This window comes from Drosophila santomea, chromosome 3L (genome assembly GCF_016746245.2).
Source record: "Drosophila santomea strain STO CAGO 1482 chromosome 3L, Prin_Dsan_1.1, whole genome shotgun sequence".
NCBI classification, from domain to species: Eukaryota; Metazoa; Arthropoda; class Insecta; order Diptera; family Drosophilidae; genus Drosophila; species Drosophila santomea.
The window spans coordinates 5,718,410-5,736,488 of record NC_053018.2 but is presented as its reverse complement, the minus strand read 5'-3'; the positions used below and the strand labels follow the sequence as shown (position 1 = coordinate 5,736,488).

At 40.0% G+C, this 18,079-nt stretch overlaps 1 protein-coding gene across 1 annotated transcript in view; it reads left to right on the top strand.

Moving 5' to 3' along the window:
* The window catches only part of LOC120448416 (connectin), a 132,311-nt gene that overhangs the window by 12,676 nt on the left and 101,556 nt on the right, over positions 1-18,079 (top strand). The window contains exons 2-3 of the mRNA XM_039630415.1: positions 1,279-1,305; positions 17,166-17,199. The gene's annotated coding sequence lies outside the window, so the exon portion shown is untranslated. The remainder of the gene's footprint in view (positions 1-1,278; positions 1,306-17,165; positions 17,200-18,079) is intronic.

Here is an 18,079-nt window from a genome sequence, read left to right as displayed (position 1 = left end):
ATTGAGTGTGTATTGCTTTTAATAAAGGGATTATTTATACAGCCTTAAATCGGTTAATTAACGCAATCATTGTTATGAATAAAAATCGAACCATTAGTGGCTATAGGTTTTTTCAAATGCAACCAGTCTAGCACAGATTAAATATTTGCTTACTTTGTAATTTTACATAAACGGATTCTTTTGATAGATAAGGTCTCATGTAAATAAATATTTCATAGTTTTTAGTGCATAAAGCATACAAAGTATTGTTTTAGTTATTTATCTACATTATTCTGCAATTAATATTGTGCGGTGAATTGAACTATGTCATAAATGTTTGTAAGCCAGCAGCTTTTAAATGCATTTTGTGAGGAATAAAGGCATTTTTTATAACTTATTTAATTTCTAATACTTATAAACAACTTTTACTAAATGCCATTTTAATAGCGGATATTCCCATTTATGTTGTTTCCTTTCTGTTTTTTAACAGAGTACTTTGTTTGTCGGCTACTTCTGAAAAACCCTTTTAAGATTTGTTTTAGTTTGGTGCACTGCATTTTGTATATGTCCATGATATTTCATAGACATGGTTGTTGCTGTCCTCGGTCCAGTTTTTCCTGTTCGTCCTGTCAGCGGTTGTCAACACAAAAAGGTGCACAGCTCACGCCATCCAAACAGGTGTGAAGCCCGGTGATTGGATGCTTTGTGGAGGATTGGGGGAGTTGAGTGGAATGGGGATAGTGGATATGTCAGATGAGTTTTGTTTCAACACATTTGGAGCGTTAAATCATTCATGTTGATTTAATTATTTTACGTTGTTGATTCAATCAGTTTTTTATTTGATTTATTTATTTATTTACACGTTGGCACGTTTTGAGGAGAACCGTTTTTGTTGTAACTGCTGCTGCTGCTGATATTTCGTTGGTCGCTTTAAGTGACATCATCAATCAATCACGTCACTTATGACAGCCGTCGTGGTGCTCTATATGAATACTGTATGCATAATGCTCAAATTTGGTAATGACAGAAAAAAAAGCAATCTGCATGGCGAATTGCTTTGAAATTAAAATTACATTTCGCCGAGCTCTGATTAGTGCAATAAATTTCTGTTGACTGCTGAACAAATGAGTTATGGCTTAATAATTATGTGCAAATAAATGCAATGCGAGAATTGCCTTTAAGTGGCACGATTAAAGTAAATATATATGCAAATATGTTTTTGTTTGTTCTATTAGTTTATGAACACTACAACTGGGGCAAAACTAAAATTCTCATGTTCCCATTTTCCATCTATTGCAGCTCTCTGGAAACTTCGTCTTTACTCGGGTAAGCATTAAAATAAATAAAATTCAATATACGCTTTTTTTCGAAAAGTTTTTCGGCCAAGTGGTGGTGGTGGAAAATGGGCCGCGGATAATGCCAAAAACGACGCCGGCTGATTAAGAGTGCAGGGCGTGAAATGCAGTTCGCGATAAATTTAAATGATTTCCATCGAGGCAGAAACCCAAATGGCACTTGCTCAGCTCGACTTCCATTGTTGTCCTCGTTGTTTTTGTTGCTGTTGGCTGGCTGGCTGGCTGGCAGCGCCTTTTGGATTTATTATTATGATTTGAAAGTGCATAAACCACTTGAGGGCGATTCGGATTCGGAGCAGCGCATTTCGCTGCATAATTGGCACAATCAGCCAAAGGCGAGCGCGATAAAATCCGCGAACCCCTCGAATCACCCACTCAAAAGGCAGTGGCGTAGGCAGGGGGGAAAAGGGGCATTTGGCAGTTCTTATGAATAGGTCAACAACATCTTAAAACAGAACATAAGCTTGTCTTACTTAAAACTACAATAATGTAAACTGTAATATTGTAATGTAATGCTTGTTAAATACCTCGAACATATTTATCAATGAAAAGCTGCTTTAAATAAAGGGTACTACTAATACGAAAAAAAGAATTTACCAGCTTTATAATTTTTAAATTTGATATAGCTGATAATGACTTGTGAGCTTGTAAGCTGTAATAAATTAATTGTCAAATGAACCCCCATTCAAAATTCATGCCACTTCACTGCCTGCTCCTTTTGAAAACTTCAAGTTGTCCGCTTCGGTCTGAGCTGAGCTCTTTTGGGGTTGGCTTTTCTTTTTTTTCTTTCTTTTTTTTTTTGCTGCCTGTGTTGATTTTCCAACCTTTTAATTAAGTGACAGGACGAGGGCAAGGCGCCAGTTGAGTTGAGCTCAAGTTCCAGCTGCATTATAATGACGTAGGACCACTAAAGTGGGGGCGTCGCATCGAGACTTTTAGTCCGCAAACAAATCGCTCGCAAAACAAACAAACAAACAAGCAGACAAACAACCAAGCAAGTAAGCAGACAAACAGACTGAGGACACGGGCAGACAGTGATTGAAAGAAGTCTGCACACGTGCGCACAGGTGCCCATCGCCGGGCGCTCATTAAAATGCGGCAATGGCCAAAAAGGGAAACGTGCAATAAAAGCAGACCCAGAAAAAACAGTAGTGAAAATGTTGGAAAAGCGCAGAACATAGCATAGAAATACATTTCGCTTTATGCAAATGCATAAAAAATACCACAGACCAAGTGGAGGCAAATAAGCGAGTCGGCAGCAGGCAGAATCAGCACCAGTGCCAAAAACAAAAAAACAAAAATCCACGCAAATGGAGCAAATGCGGGAGTATATCAAAAATCCATGTCGGCGTCTATCTCCTCCTGCTCCCAATTGCGTCTGCCTGGAATGGAAATTCGCTGGATCTGCTGCTGATTTTGCTTCTGCTGCGCGTGTTATTTCAGCCAAAAAAACAAAAAAACAAAAAAAACGCGCCAAATAAATCTAAAATGTTTTAAGACCAAAAACACAGTGAAAGATATTTGTGAAAAGACGCAAAGAAACGGTAAGCGCATTGTTGTTTTTATAAAGTAAAAGCTTTAACTTTATGTTTCCTAAAGTCTCCTTTAAAAACGTATTTCCTCTAACAAAATGTACAATTTTAGCAATACTAAATTAATCATATTTTGACTGCAATTCTGTTTTAAAGAAGAAGTTGCTTGACCAAAAATTTGTACCTTAAGCAGGATACATAACTAATACCCATATTAAATAGGCTTTAAGCAATAATTTCGCCTGCAGGTGTGAAATGCATAATACATAATCCAAAATACACATTGATAATTATCAATGCCCTTTGAGAGGCTTAACATGAAATTAGGAAAGTGAGTTTGGGCTAATCCGAATATTTCAAAGGCCCAAAAGCTAAAATGAGTACATTTTTTGTTTTTTTTTACAAATTTCACGCTCGACGTAGGATGTTCGGTGTAAGATGTTTCAAAAGAGCCAAGGGCACAAATTAAACAAGAATGGAATTCGGACTGTGTTTCCGGAATAAGCTCAGATTCTCAGACTTAAATTGGTTTGAAATTAGAAGCCTGTTCGTTTGCTTAAGTGCCCCCTTTTTCCATTTTCGCAATGAGTGCCAGGGCTAATCAAGCGAACAGCTGATGGCCAAGTGGGTCGAACCGAAAACGCTTTGGGTCAGACAAACATCAATAAATTAGAAAATGAATAAATAAATAAGCTTCGAGCCTGGCCCACTCACACACACACACATACACACAGTGGAAGAGGGGGCGGTAAATAAATCACCACAATAAATCTTTGGCACGCAGTTGAGAGCGTTTTGTGGCTGACCCACCTCCCATGGCCTTAGCACATTTTTCCGCTTGTAACTATAAATATATTTATGCATGCATGACATAAGTTTATCCGGAGTGGATGAGCAGCTCCTCCGGATGCGCCTCCACTGAAATCCTCGCAAGCTGCAAAGTGGCAAAACTTTAAGCAACTTTGGGGCAACCGCAACACCACACTCAATAGACGACAACTGCCACTGTCACTTGGAAAACGTTGGCCGGGAAAATCGCATTAATTTCACAAATTTGAGTGGCAAAAGTTTGAGCCGGCATCAGGCACTTGAAGTTAAACACCATTTAAAGACAAAAGGATACACTTTGAAGGCGGAACAGAAGGCTCAATTGTCTATATTTAATACGGGGTGATTTGCCTTTGCCGCTTGTGAAGTTAAAAACTTCAAATAGCTTTGAAAGATCCTGTTACACAGATCCCTGATAGTTAGGAATAAGAACAGAAAAAATTTCTTAAAGTTATAAATTACATAAATTCTTCATTGAATATCTTATATATATACAAATATTGTAGACCAATTATAAATTAGTTGAACTAAAGCCGTATTTTCATGGGATTTATGTTGCTTCTTACTATTTATTATTGAGAAGGAAATCATGAAAAGCTTCATCTTCCTATTAAAACGCATAGCTTGCACCCTAATAAAAAAATAATCTCAAGTTAAAAATTCCATAACAAACCAGGCTCCTTGTGGAGCTCAAAATCTAGGCAGTCAATTCAAGAACATATTTTTCTATGAATTCCAAAATTATAAAGTTAAAGGAGCTCGCAATTTATAAAATAAATTCCAGTTGGACTTAAGAAATTTGCGGCTTCTATTTTTAAATCTCAAAGTCAAATTAGCCTTCTTGTTGCCTGTCAATAAAAGGCCATGTTCAATTTATTTTGCTAACAATTTATTCATATTTTTAATGGATCTTTCAAGCCTGCCCAGCAGCAAAAGCAAATAAATATTTTGCAACGACTTTCTTTCAATTTCTCTTGTAGTTCCTTTTTCTTATTACTTTTTTTTATATATAAATTTACACTTTTGGTGAGGATTTTCTTTTCTGTCGAATCATGCGGCCTGAAGAGTTTTTCCCTGGCAAACGAGAAGGCTTTTTTTGTTGGAAGCAGTCAGGCCGCAGCCATTAGCTTAATTTGTTTAATTAATGAATTTGCTGAAACTTGTTCCGTGATTTTATCCTTCCATTTTTCCTTATTTTTTTTCTTAACGAGTGTGTGTTTGCGGGGGCATTTAAATGGAAATTCGTCTTCGCAAGTAGGCACACATACCCACATACCCAAAAATTAAGGAAATTAATCATACGCACTGTGTGCCCGTAGAAGTGAGCGAGGGACAGAAGTCGAGTCAACTCCCAGTCGACTGCACAGTAAATTTTGTATTTTCCACATTTACTCGTTGAATATGCACTCAATTGGAATTTATGTGATTTGTGTGCTCAAGGACCTGTTTGGGTTATCAACAACACGGCAGGCTGTGTTGCTGTTGCTCCTCCTGCCCAGAAAATCTCTTTGCCTAGTCCATGACTTTGGACTTTTCGCTTATACGCTCATACGGATAATATATACACACACATATACATGGTTTTGGGTCTTTTAATTAGCAGCCCTCTGAATGTCTGGGCGTGTGTTAGCAAAGTTTTGGGGCATTTTAATATTGTCATCAGCCTCATAATTGAAGTAAATCAACATAGCTGCTTTAGGCATAGAGCTCCATGTTTCTTCTTTTTTCTTGTTTTGTGTTGGCGTGACCCAAACTCTTTTTGGTATTTCGTTTATACATTTTGTGTGTGCTACTTTTTACTCAACTTGTTGGTTGTTTCGCGCTTCTCTTTTTTAGTCGTAAGTGGGGTTTCTGGTTTTTCGTTTTTATATTTTTACGCCACTTTGTGTGCTACTTTTGGGCCCAGAAAGTGTGTTGCCCTGCGTTTACCTTTATAAGCGGCTTTTGGCCAATTTACAGGAGTACGAGGACGGTGGTTACGACGTGCGTGGGCCATCCCCTCCGCCCCTGGCATCCTTTTAGCCATCCTTTTAGCGGCAATTTTCGGTCGGTTGTCGTCGGTTACGGTTACGGTTGCCGGTTGCCGGTTATCATTTATGGCTTACACATTTGCCTAGACTTTGTTTTGTTATTGCAATTAGCAGCAGGCATAATGAAGTTGGCTAATTGTGGAACCGCCGATATGGGCAAAGGGCGCTAAAACAATTTACGGTTAGCCATAAAGCAATTATGCAAAGCTCCTTTAAAGCCAAAAATAAACTAATGTGCATGTGGAGTGATGTATGACCAAAGATTTACACAAAATTTGGGTTCAAATTATTGTAGTTTGTGTGCAACAAATATGTATTTTTGTGCTTTATACAATTTTTATATATGTTCTAACAGTGTAACATTACATTTCACATAATAAAATACAATAAATAATAATTTAGAATATTATATTTTTTTGTGTGTAAGCGAAAAGGGAACCAAAGTAAGCCATTCCATTGGTTTATTTTAATGAAATGTTCCACCAATGACAGACATTTTAAATGCCTGTAGATGTCATCATTTATGCGATAATGTTTTTGGCCCAGCAAATGCGAAATTCGATTTTTAACCAGCGGCAGGAAAAATAACAACAATAATGCCGGGGAATCACTATCAAACCGAGCGGACAAACGTGCGGACCACCAAAAAGTTTTTACGAGCGCGCTCAACCAAAACAAAACTTGGATTTGCATATTATACAAATTTTACTCACACACACTGGCGGCAGTTCGCAACATAGCAGACCAAAATTCCAAAAATTGTATCCCTGTGTGTCCTGTGTGAATTTAATGGCTGCAACGACAAGCGACAAAACTGAAACTGCGGTTATTTAGTACGCAAAGCTTTTGATGTACTTTATGCGCAAGCAATGAACTTTTAATGTGAGCATTGCCAAAAGCAACAAGGCCGCCAAAAGTGGCAGGAGGAAGTGGCAGTGGCAGTGCCGTTAGTGATATATCAGTGCTAAGCGCTCCCGCGAAGCCATCCTACGCCCACAAAACCGGGGACTCTGGTGAGGGAAGGAAAAGCAGGAAAGCTACCAGATTTACTTGCGAGTTTCCTTGCCAGAGTTTCGTATTTGCATCTTTTTGGGTACACCTTAAAAAACCGAACACACCAGTGTTGGGAGCTGGAAATCGGTGTAGGGCAGTGTTGTAAGCGTTAATATGATGATAAGTAGTCTTGTAAGCTTAATATGATAGTTAAGATAACTTGGAACGTATTCAATTTCTTTCTTTACTTTATTGGTAGTTATTTGAATACTAGAGCTAAATTTTTTTCAGTGACAAATGCGAAATGTGTATAAATATCAAAAGCTGAAGGTGAGGAGACGTGGCTAGTTTCATTCAGCCTGTGGCGACATAAATAACACCGAAACCCCAGCAACAAAAACCAACTAACAACGAAAAGCTTCGGCTAGACATGACTGCTTCATACGACTTACGAGTTTTGTACGCGGTTGCCTTTTCTTTCGGTGGTTATGTTTTTATACCCGTTTCTACTGGCGCAAAAGGGTAAACTAGATTCATTGAAAAGTATGGAAGCTCGACCCTAAAAGGTTGATCAGGATTACTTTCATAGTCGTTTTACCCATTCCTTTTACTTACAACTAAGCCTACTTGTATCCCAAAAACAACCCACCCACTGATTGCTGAAGCAAATATCGACAAGAAACTCTGATAAATTAAAAATGAAAATAAATTGTCAGTTTAGTATCGTGTTTCATAACTTTCGCCTGACTTATTTTCTGCGCTTTTTATCTCCTCAGGCAGCCACTTCCATTATCAAAGAGCTTGCTAACCGCTGCTAATAGCATCCATTTATCCTCGTACGTATCCACCCCGACTAAGTTTGAGTAAAAAAGTGGCTTCCATAATCGCAAAGGATGGGCCTTAGCCTTCGCCTTCCAGTTCTTGGTTTTTAAGCCCACATTTTTCCGCGTTTTCCTACGAAACGCCACATGTGCACAGTCTCTATTTTGCATCTGTGTGTGTGTGTGGGGTCGCCTAATTAATTGCTGCCACGTTGAAAATATTATTTTTAATTGTGTGTTTATGCACAGAGCCACAGGAGAAATAAGGAGAGGCATTTAAAAACGGAAGCCATCCGGAGTCAGGTTGGTTGCCATCCAAAAACCGCTCAGCCGCTTTTCCACTTTTCCAAGCAGCCTCCCAAATACTCGTATATAAACACAGACACACAGCCACATGGCTCGAATATTTATGAAAATTATCCTTTCGCTGTGGCTTTTTAAGATGCTCATAATTTATCTTAAAACTGAGTTTAGTGTGTCGCCAAGTGAGCAACGTTTTATGGGTTAAGCAGCCATACAGACAACCATAAATTGAAAGCTAAAAACATTCCAAGTAAATTCTGCGTTACCAATTATTTTTAAGGTATTTTAAGTAATAAGCTTTCCAAAAAACTCGTAGAATATTAACTCCCCCAATAATGCACTCTATATATTTTTAAATGTGGTTTCTATAATTTTCGCCAGCACTGTAGTGCTAAACAGATTTTCCTATATGGTAGTCGAGTTCGTGTTTAATGGCGGAAGCTGTTTAGTGTCACGGCTTTCCCCATAAATCTCAGACTCTACCTCTCTCTTTCTTCGGATCGTACCTCTCGCTTCCTCACACTCACATAGTGTCAAAGGGTGTTGGGGCAGCCGACTGTGATGCTGCTTTTAATTGGTTATCAAAGGCGGCCAAATAAACCTGGGCTCTCAAATATTTACCCAACGCCCAGAAAGATTTTTGGCAACGAGTGCTGCCAGTTGACCAGGCTAAAGTCATTGGACGCTTTTTTGGCGGAGGAGTGGATGGTGGGTGGGTGGAAGGGCGGTAGGGGGGGATGGGGGGATGGCTGGTTGTGCAAGGCCATTAAATAAACGCAACGCAGCGCAGCGTTTCGAGTGGTTTTCCCAAAGTAATTTCCACTTTGAGCCAGCCAGACCAGACGATGGCATCTTTAGTCATCAGCTGCATAGGCACTGTAAAAAATTGGTAGTAATTCTATTTCTCTATCCCCTCATTTTTTAGCTATAAGACACTTTAATTTTCCTATAAAAAAATACTTTAAATTATGTTTTACACTTATATAAAAGTTTTAAGTAGGAAGTTGGCTTTAAATATTAGTAATATTTTCAAAGGGAGCTTAACAAATCTTTTAAATAACCTTTTAAATAAGAAACAAAAAAACAATTCAATTATTTTTTAAGCTTATATAGTTGTTCCTCAATGTTGGGTGCAATGTAAGCCCGAGGTTTTAGCATGTGTCTCATGAGCAGAGAGCTCTGAAAGCGGTTACCTTCACAGGTGTGTGTGTGGGTAGAAGGGTAGAAGGGCTCTTATCGCCTGCGCCTCGTCCTGACAGGATATGAGTATTTAAATTTATCGCAGCTGTCGTTCAACGTTTGTGGCAGTTTGTGTACATAAATTAGAGCTTGCACCTTGCCGTCTTCTGACATTTTCCCCAGGTAGCCAAGTCTAAATCAAGGCTGATGGCAAATCGAAGCCAATAATTGAGTGTTGCCGTGTTTGGTTAGAGGCAAATGGCAACTTGAATTGCAGTTAACAAACATTTACCTGGCTGAGCATTCAGTTGTGTGAGGGGTGGGGGGCGGGGTGAAGGGGGTGAGACCCAGGTGAATGGATCGCTTTGGTATCGGGGCTTCGGTGTGTTAAAACCAACACCGGACACATCAAACAAAACCGAATCCAAATCCGTGCGTTACTTTTTGCTTTAAATGAAATTCAAGCAATCAACGCTAATCGGATCAATTCGTGAATAGATCGAGTGTGTATTTGAATAAGGGTTTCTTGTTTTTATTGCTGCCTTGTGTGCGCTTCGCTGCGCTTTTTGCTTGCGACTTTTGTCTGGGTCGCTCTCTTTGTTTTCGCATTGTTCTTTTCTTTGCATTAATTTGCATTAGCGCAAAACTTTTGCCTAATGAAATAAGCAGAGTAATCGATGTGACTCGATGTGCCCTTACTATTGTTGTTGTTGCTGTTGTTGTAACTTAAGCTAAGCGACCACGCCCCCTCAGCCCTTTTCAACTTATTTGTGTGTGTGTGTGTGTGTATTTGTTCAAGTGTCGTATCGGTTGCGGCTGTGGCTTGGCTGAATGCCTTCGCATTGGTGAGCGTGTGTGTCTGTAGGTGTGAGTGCAAAAGGAAATAGCTGTGCGAGTGTGTGTGTGTGTGTGTGCGGTTGAAAAACGGCAATTCAATTAATTTCCGCCGCTGCTTAAAGCCGTAATGAGCATTTAAATTGCTTTTGAATGGGGTTTGCGGTGCCAGCAATTGTCCATAAAGGCATCGGAAATATGCACCATTCGCTTCCTCGCATTGAACATGAAGTGTGCTAGGTGTAACCATTAACAAATTAACTGCGCTGCTCAACATAAGACCAGTTTGAATACCATGTACTTAGCCCACTATAAAGTCAAGTCATTGCGTGTGTAAACTACTTGTATCTTATTTAAACAGGCAGCAGACACCATTTCCAAGTTTAAGCAATGGAAATATTCGTATTGAAGTTCTTAAATGGTAACATAAATAGTAAGTTTAATGATTAAATTATAAAGGTAAAAACATAGATACTCCATGTTTTCTAATATGTAATCATAGATATCTTTTGGTAATGGGAAAGCCGCAAAGGATTCCCAAACAGCCCGAGGGTCGATGATAAATGTCCGAGTGCTCCTTGTTGAATTAATCCCTGCCACAAATCAGATGGAGCCGCAACCAGTTGACCAATCGAGCCATAATTGTCAAGGAGGCAACTGTTGATCAGCATAATCCCACATCGGGTGACACCTGTCAGCAGAGGAACCAAAAAGTTGGCCGGTCCAAAGATTTATGTGCCACGATGCGGTGTCCATTAAGTCAAAGCCCGGACATTTTCGGGTGTTGCGAACGCGTACATAACCTTTTAACATTTATTGAAGTTTATTGAGGTCCGAAGCGATTTGGTATGCGTGCGATGGTCTCACACCCATTACTCAAAGGGCATTCGAACCCATCTGTCTGTGTGTGAGTGTCTGAGTGCGGATTGTCAACAAATTAATCAATGTTTATTTGCTAAGTAAGTTCGCCCTGGAGGCGGACAACCGGTTATCCTGGCCGTAGGGGGTCCAGGCCTTGTCCTGTTCGCCAATGTTTTGTTTCCTTTCGCCATTTCCCCACTTCCGGCCATGCGTGTCTGTGAGCGAATGCGTGCGTGTGTGTGTGTGCGTGTGTGCGCGCGTTAGCTCGTCCTTTGTGCCTTTGTATTTGTGTAACTAATCGCGTTAATAGAGTGGATAATGTGCCGCAGGTATGTTGGCCGGCGCAGCGCCTTCGAATGCCAACGGTGAATGGTAAACGGTGGCCATGGAAAGTGTTCGTTTTGTGCACCAATCAAAGGAATTCCCCCCCCCCCCCCCCTCGGGCAGCCCCCCTCCCCAGTAAACAACGCCTCTGTGCTCGATTTGTGTCTCCTTGCGAGTGTGTGTATGCGTGTCTGATTAGGCTGTGTTTAACGCCTTCGTTGTTGGTATTTCCCTGGCCCATCTTGCTGAGTTTTAAGTGTCCTTTGATTGGTTAACGGGGCGTATACGTAATATTCAATTTAGCCAAATTACAGGGCCCGAAGTCTTGTTTAATTCTCAATTTTTTTGGTTCTGTGTGTGCGTTTGGCATTTAAGCTACTTGATTGCTATTGAATTGGGGGGGTTGGTTGTAAAAATTACACAGATTAACTTAACGAAGCGGAATGAAAAATAGTTAGTTTCATCATAAAGTCAAAGGTAAGGTCATTAAACATTTATGGCGTTTTTGTAATTAGCGTGAATATTTCGAAATGCAAAATAGTTAATACAGAGATTATAAATGTATAATATAAAATAAAAATGAAAATATTTAAAAAGGTTCCAGTACGGTTAATACATTAAATGTGTAATTGAAATTCGCTAAACATTTTAATGGTATTGCTGCTTGAATCCATTTACCCGGCAACTTCAATTACAATGCTCATTTGCTTGCACAAGTCCTTTGTTTGTTATCCCAGTTGAAAAAGCAAATCTCAGCACAGAATATGCAAAATCCGCAATCCACTTGAGTCAAAGCACACACACACTTACATTTAACGAGAGCAGCTCAGAGCCGAAACCACAACGAATACCTATCGAATAACGTTGCGTATGTGTGATATTGCGGTGCTCAAGCGAGCGCAGCAAATGGGCATCAAATGACGCAGCAACATTGTCAAAGCAATCGTAACAAATGAAGTCAACAGCCTGGCATGGCCGGGCTTTTGCTGATTTTTTTAAAGGCGTTCGTTGCATGGTAAGCTGTAATGCAACGCCCACGCAGAGGCCACAGAGGATCCAGGACAACCAGGGCAGGCAGGATTGGCAGGACTGGCAGGACACCGCCAACACATTACTAATATGAGTCGGCTCCGCCTCGCTGTCATCGCACCAACGCAGCTCACATGAGCTTCTGCGGCAACCGCGACACCACACTGAGAGAAAACTGTAGCCTAACAATACTGAACGTACTGTTTAATACTGAACTGATTACAAAAAGTGCCTTGAAAATACCGCAAAATCATGGCCAAAGTACTTAGTAAAAACATACATTTGAATATTTTTTCATAAATTGCTCAGACATTTTCTCGCAGTGCAGCCAGGAGAACGAGAACGACCACCGACAGCTCTAGTTGCCTTCAAGTGGCAACGCTTGGGATGCGAATTTATGGCAAACACGGAAATGCGAACCGGATGACGGCGTCAATTGCAGAGGCCATGCACACGCGCTGATTATGAAATGCGTCTCATTAAAAGGAGAGACCTCAGCCAGAAACCAGCTAGGATCCTTGGGGTCCCTTGTCCTGCCTGCTTCCCCAGTGTCTGACCTAATTCGACATAGGATGGTGTCAGATTCAGACTCAGAGATTCAGAGCATCCTCAGAAAGTTTCCGACTACGGCAATGGACAGCTGTCACAGGATTCCACAAATATTTTGATGTGCAACTGGGTGGCTGGCTGGCTGTTTGGCTCGCTGGTTGGCTGTTAGCAAAAACCCCAAGCTCAAATTGACAACACACTTTTGCCATAATATTTTTACAACTGTGCACAGATGTGAATGGATGACACTCCAAATATTTGGTTGGCCCGTATAATTGTGGCCATGCGGCTTATGGCTAATTTCGTGGGTTTTTGTGGGAATTTGTGGCGCTGGCAGGCGAAAAAGTTTGCAATTAAAATTCATGAATTCCCAGATTTTGTAAGTATCTTGTTTTTCAGCCAACAAATTCAGCGCATTCATACATAGAGCTCTCGACAAAAAGTGCTACAAATGCTGCCACTAAAGCTCTTTTAAGTTGCCATGTGTACTGAATTAAACTTATTTTTTTGTCGAGTTTTCCTTTTTTTTTTTTGTTTTTTCCTGCCCCCAAGACTGCTTTGCATGTTAATCTTTAGCCATGGCTTGTGGGCGCTCGCAGGCAATGACCTAATTCTGTCAACAAAATATCATAGACACCAGTCAAAGATATGAGCTCACTGCTAGCACACGGTAGCAGAGAAAAATGTAAAGAATATTTTTTGTGCAATCTAAGAATATGTTTTTAATTTAAAAGTTTGCAGTGAAACTGGTGTTATTATTTTGCCAAAAATTGCAGCTTACATATGTGGCTTGTATAGTTACACAGTTGCATTTGTATTTTCTTTTTGTTTTTAAGTTCTTCTAATTGTTCCTACAGCTACTACACAGTTGCCCCAAAATGGAATGGTATTTTATTTTTCTCAGTGCTGGCTTATAAAAAAACCCCTGGCAGTGGCAATGGCAACAGTCGGCAGGCTTAGAGCATAATGCTAGTCAGAAGCCGATCCCTCATGACTCCGCTCCCTTGGCCATTTAACACTTTCATATTTCGTCGACGTCGCCCTCGCCCTCGTTCTCGTCCTCATCCTCGTCGCCAGGTTGTTTACCGCCTCGGGGCCAGACTTTTACTTTGCATATAGTATGTAGTGCGCTGTAGTCGTAGCTAGTGGGAATCGGGAATGGTTTGGCATCCCTGGGAGGCCGCACGTTTATACACTTTTCGCCGGGCCGCTGCCATATTTGTGTCTCCCCGGGCGCCCATTCCTTGGGTTCCCCACCCCTCTTCACTGTTTCGAACCGGCGAACGTGGCCAACAATTTATCAAACAAAATATGCACTTGAAATACACGTAGCTAGCAGCTACTGGCTGCTCTACACAACATCTCGCCTTTTGCTCCTGCACGGCGAGTGCATTTTTATTCAATTTTTTTTTGGTTGAGGATCTAGGCCCCCAAAACGACCCTCTCATCACCGAGCGAAAACATAGCCAGTTTTTGGTGATAAATTGCGACACTGAAATGAATTCGTAAGTGGCAGGGACGGGTATGTTCGCTGGTTCCCATTTGGGGCCATGGAATTTATGGCCAACGATTCCTTGAAGTAGGACAAACCCACTATGTATGCCAGTTTCAAAGTGGTGGGATCAAAGACCGAGCAGTGGGATGTTCTTAGACCACAACTCTTTGCTTCAACTTGACTGCCAATTTTGGGGGCAGACATTTTGCCATATTTACATATAACAAGAACGTGAACTTTCACCTCCTTGCCAATTAAAAGTTAAATTATTCTATTTTGATTTTGTCAAATGTACACTTGACATGCAAGACTAGGCACGCCCACCGTCCTCTGGGGGCGTTCATAATTTCTTCGCTTTACAGCTATATGTCAAGAAATACGTCAATGCAGAGTGTGCACTGTTCAAATGCCAAGAAAAACTTGAAGATGCAAACTAAACAAGAATTTAGAATATACATTAATAAATATATATATAATTAAATATTTAAAAATATAGTTTCCTGTGTCCATTTTTCGCAAATTTTGATACTCCTTATCAAAAATGCAAAAATTTATCAAATTTTTTTTTTTCGAAAACCGAAAAAGTATGGATAGACATTGTTAGCTTTGTTTATTAGCAGCACAAAACATTCTTTATTTTAGCTGTGCGGACAATTTTGGCCAAATTATGACGAAAACGCCAATTGAAAATATCATAATAATAATATACATATAAAGAATTCTGTTAGAATGATTTAAAGTATCTAACCCAATCAATAATCTTTAATAAGCGACAATTAAAGTACAAACTCTTCTTTAAGCTGCATATCCTTTGTCGGTGTCCCACTTATCCCTTATGGTGCGCTCATTAATCCCCAGCGGGCCTTTATCGATTTCCTTTGCCGCTAATGCAAACAGATAAATCTGCCGAATGAGTCGATTTGTAGGTATAACAAGAGCACTCCCCAAAGGGTGCGGATATGTGCCAGGATTAAGGCAAACTGGAATGGAGTGGAGTGTACTGAATTGGAGGGTCCTGGGAGGCAGACGGTCGACTACCAAATGGGGCCTAATGTGGAGCACACAGACAGCAGTAATGAACTGTTGCTATTGTTTGTTATTAGTTTTTATGGCTGTTGCTGTTGCGTTTCGTTTCGTTATTGCCGCTGCTTTGCCCACACCTCCCCCAAAAGTATTTTTGGTGGAAATGTAATTTGTCTCCATTTTTATCATTAAAATAACAATTAAAGCTTTTGTGTGGTGCGTGGTGCTAGTACCCTGGCAAACGCGGCACTCGTAAATGTGTGCAGCATTTGCGGTCTATATATCATTATGAGTGCCACTGGGCTGTACGGGTAGTTTTATTGCTTGTAAACATTCGTACTTATTGTTACGGAAAATTACATGCTTCTCTGCCCGGCGAAGCGTATAGAAAAACACGCCGGACACTGATGAGTCAATAGTCCGTGTCGCTGCAGTCAATCAGTATTAGTTAATATGATTATAGCCGGGCAACTACAGCTAATGGAGTTAATCAAGTCGCTGGCATGGAAGTTGTCACAGCAATGCGGCTCAAACTATGGACTAACACAATCACTTGGGCATAACATGATTATTTAACAATATCTTACATACTCAGCATACAATGTAGGTGACTAGAAGTATACACTTTGAGTCTGTGAACTTTACTTTTAAATTGAATGTATATTATATGTCACAAATATCCCAACATGAACTTTGGCCTTAGATAATATATATACCGCCCCAGCACAGTCCATCACATCTATCAGTTTTACGGCCCTCCAGAGATGGTTTTAATTACGGCCAAATCACCAATCCAAGTTACAACTTGCTCTGCAGCTATTAGCTCGCATGTTCACAATGCATAAGCTTACGAACAGGTGTACACTTTCAGGTGCACGAGAGAGAGAGAGAGGTGGGACGAGAGAGAGAGAGAGAGGGACGGGTAGCCTTGAGTGATAGAGAGAGCAGGATGGACAGCGGACAGGCTTTTAGCAACATGAAAATGCTTTATGGCAATTAAAAAGGTAATACATCAAATGCGAAATATACATGCCAGTACATGAAGCAAATTTTCTCTATTTCTTTTTTTTTTTCTTTTGCTAACCAGAGAAAAGAATATAGATATATTGATAGGAAGAAAAGAGAGAGAGAGAGATTGAACAAATTGCAACGACATGTATGCAATTGTATGGTGTGTTCCGGAAATTGAAACCTCTGGCTTCGGTGGCAACGGTCCACTTATAAATGCACATTTCAGGCCAAATTGATTTCGAGAACATTGGTTGAAAAGTATATTGGCAGCCATTTTATATGTAGCATGAAATGTCAATTTGCAGGTAAAAGCAATTGGAATTAAATGTCAAACACCTGCATACATATACATATTCGCATATGGCTGCACACTCAGTGCAGTGAAAATGATATAAAACGGGGATGGAGGATGTTCGTTAGGCGGCACTTAAATGCCGGCAAATTTGCACTGTCCGTTGGACAAAAGTATTTGTGTAAAACAGACGATAAGCTCACTTATTGATCCACTTGCAAGTGTAGTGGTCGCTGTATTTGTGTAAGCCCTGCCAAATATTCTCCCTCCCAACCAAATCGTTTTAACCAACTTTCAGCGCGACGCCATGTTGGTACATTTTCATAGACGATTGGACACCGTCTAAACAAATGGATTGTCAGTGGTACGTGTGTGTGTGTGTGGGTGTCTGAGCGCTGGACAAATACGGAAAATGTAAACACAAAGAAAGGACATTCAGCCAAGCTGACAACGCAAATGTAGAGTCCACCCAACACATACTTAGCATAATTTGGGCAATAATTATAGCTGGAAAAAAAACTATCAACAATATTGATTGGAGAGTATGCCTTTCGCCCTATTATTTGCTTTAATTAGTAAAAAAGCTGTTAAATTGTCATATAGCTTTGCCTTTAACAGGTTTTTATAAATTCCAGAAAATATTTTAGTTAAGCCCCTATTTGTACTACTTTTCAGTGTGCAGTCGAATTATTTTTGCTACAATGATTTTGCATAATTTTCATTGCAGATTCCGACAAGACACTGGCACACAACGATTTGCGGTAAGTTCTTTTTGTCATTTGGAATATTCATTCGAGTTTGATTGCAATTTGGCAATATCAATATGCATTCCCATAAATCACTTTCAAGTCGAGCCCCTTTGTTCTCCCCGTATTTTCCCTATTTTCCGTATTTATGAATATCCTTTGTGTGCGTTTACATGTGGGCTGCTGGAGTGTTGATGAATGTTCTGCCAGCTTGTATTGTAGTTTCAATTGATTTTACAAATTGAAAACAAATTTGGGAAACAAAAACCCAAACTGGAGGAAATATCTAATACAAAGAGATTTCATAATCATTGTCCTTATTTCTTACTCATGCTGAAATTTCATTCCCAGTTTATTCAGAATGCATTATAAATGTTTGTTAATTAGTCAACTTGAGATGAGCTCAGAAATCTAAATTACAATATAAAACACTTATACGACCTTTTGTTATACAAGAATTTGATAAACATAAATAAAGTTTCAAAAGTGAAATTCCCTTTTAGCCAAAAAAGGCTATCTAACAAACTTAAGTCGTGAGCAAAGATTAGAAATGTTTGCTAATTAGTGAACTTGAGCTGAGTGTACCTCCAAGTAGATATTTTATGCAGGCTGCGAAAAAAAAGGCGTACGATTCTTTGTGATGCAAATCGTACGCAAATGATGCCCGAGAAAATATGAAATGGAGCCATTCCCGCTCTATTACTTGGAGCAGTGTGTATCCCAATTGGGGGACTCCTCACAGAAAAGGGGTTATGCAAAGTCAAGCAACCTGAAAAAGACACATTTGTGATGCAAATTCGCTGCCTGTTCCTCGCCATGGCGACGTGTAAATCAGGCTAAGTACGTGGTCTTTTGGTCTTTTACCTGCCGGTTCGGTTCAGCCATTTCTGGGTGG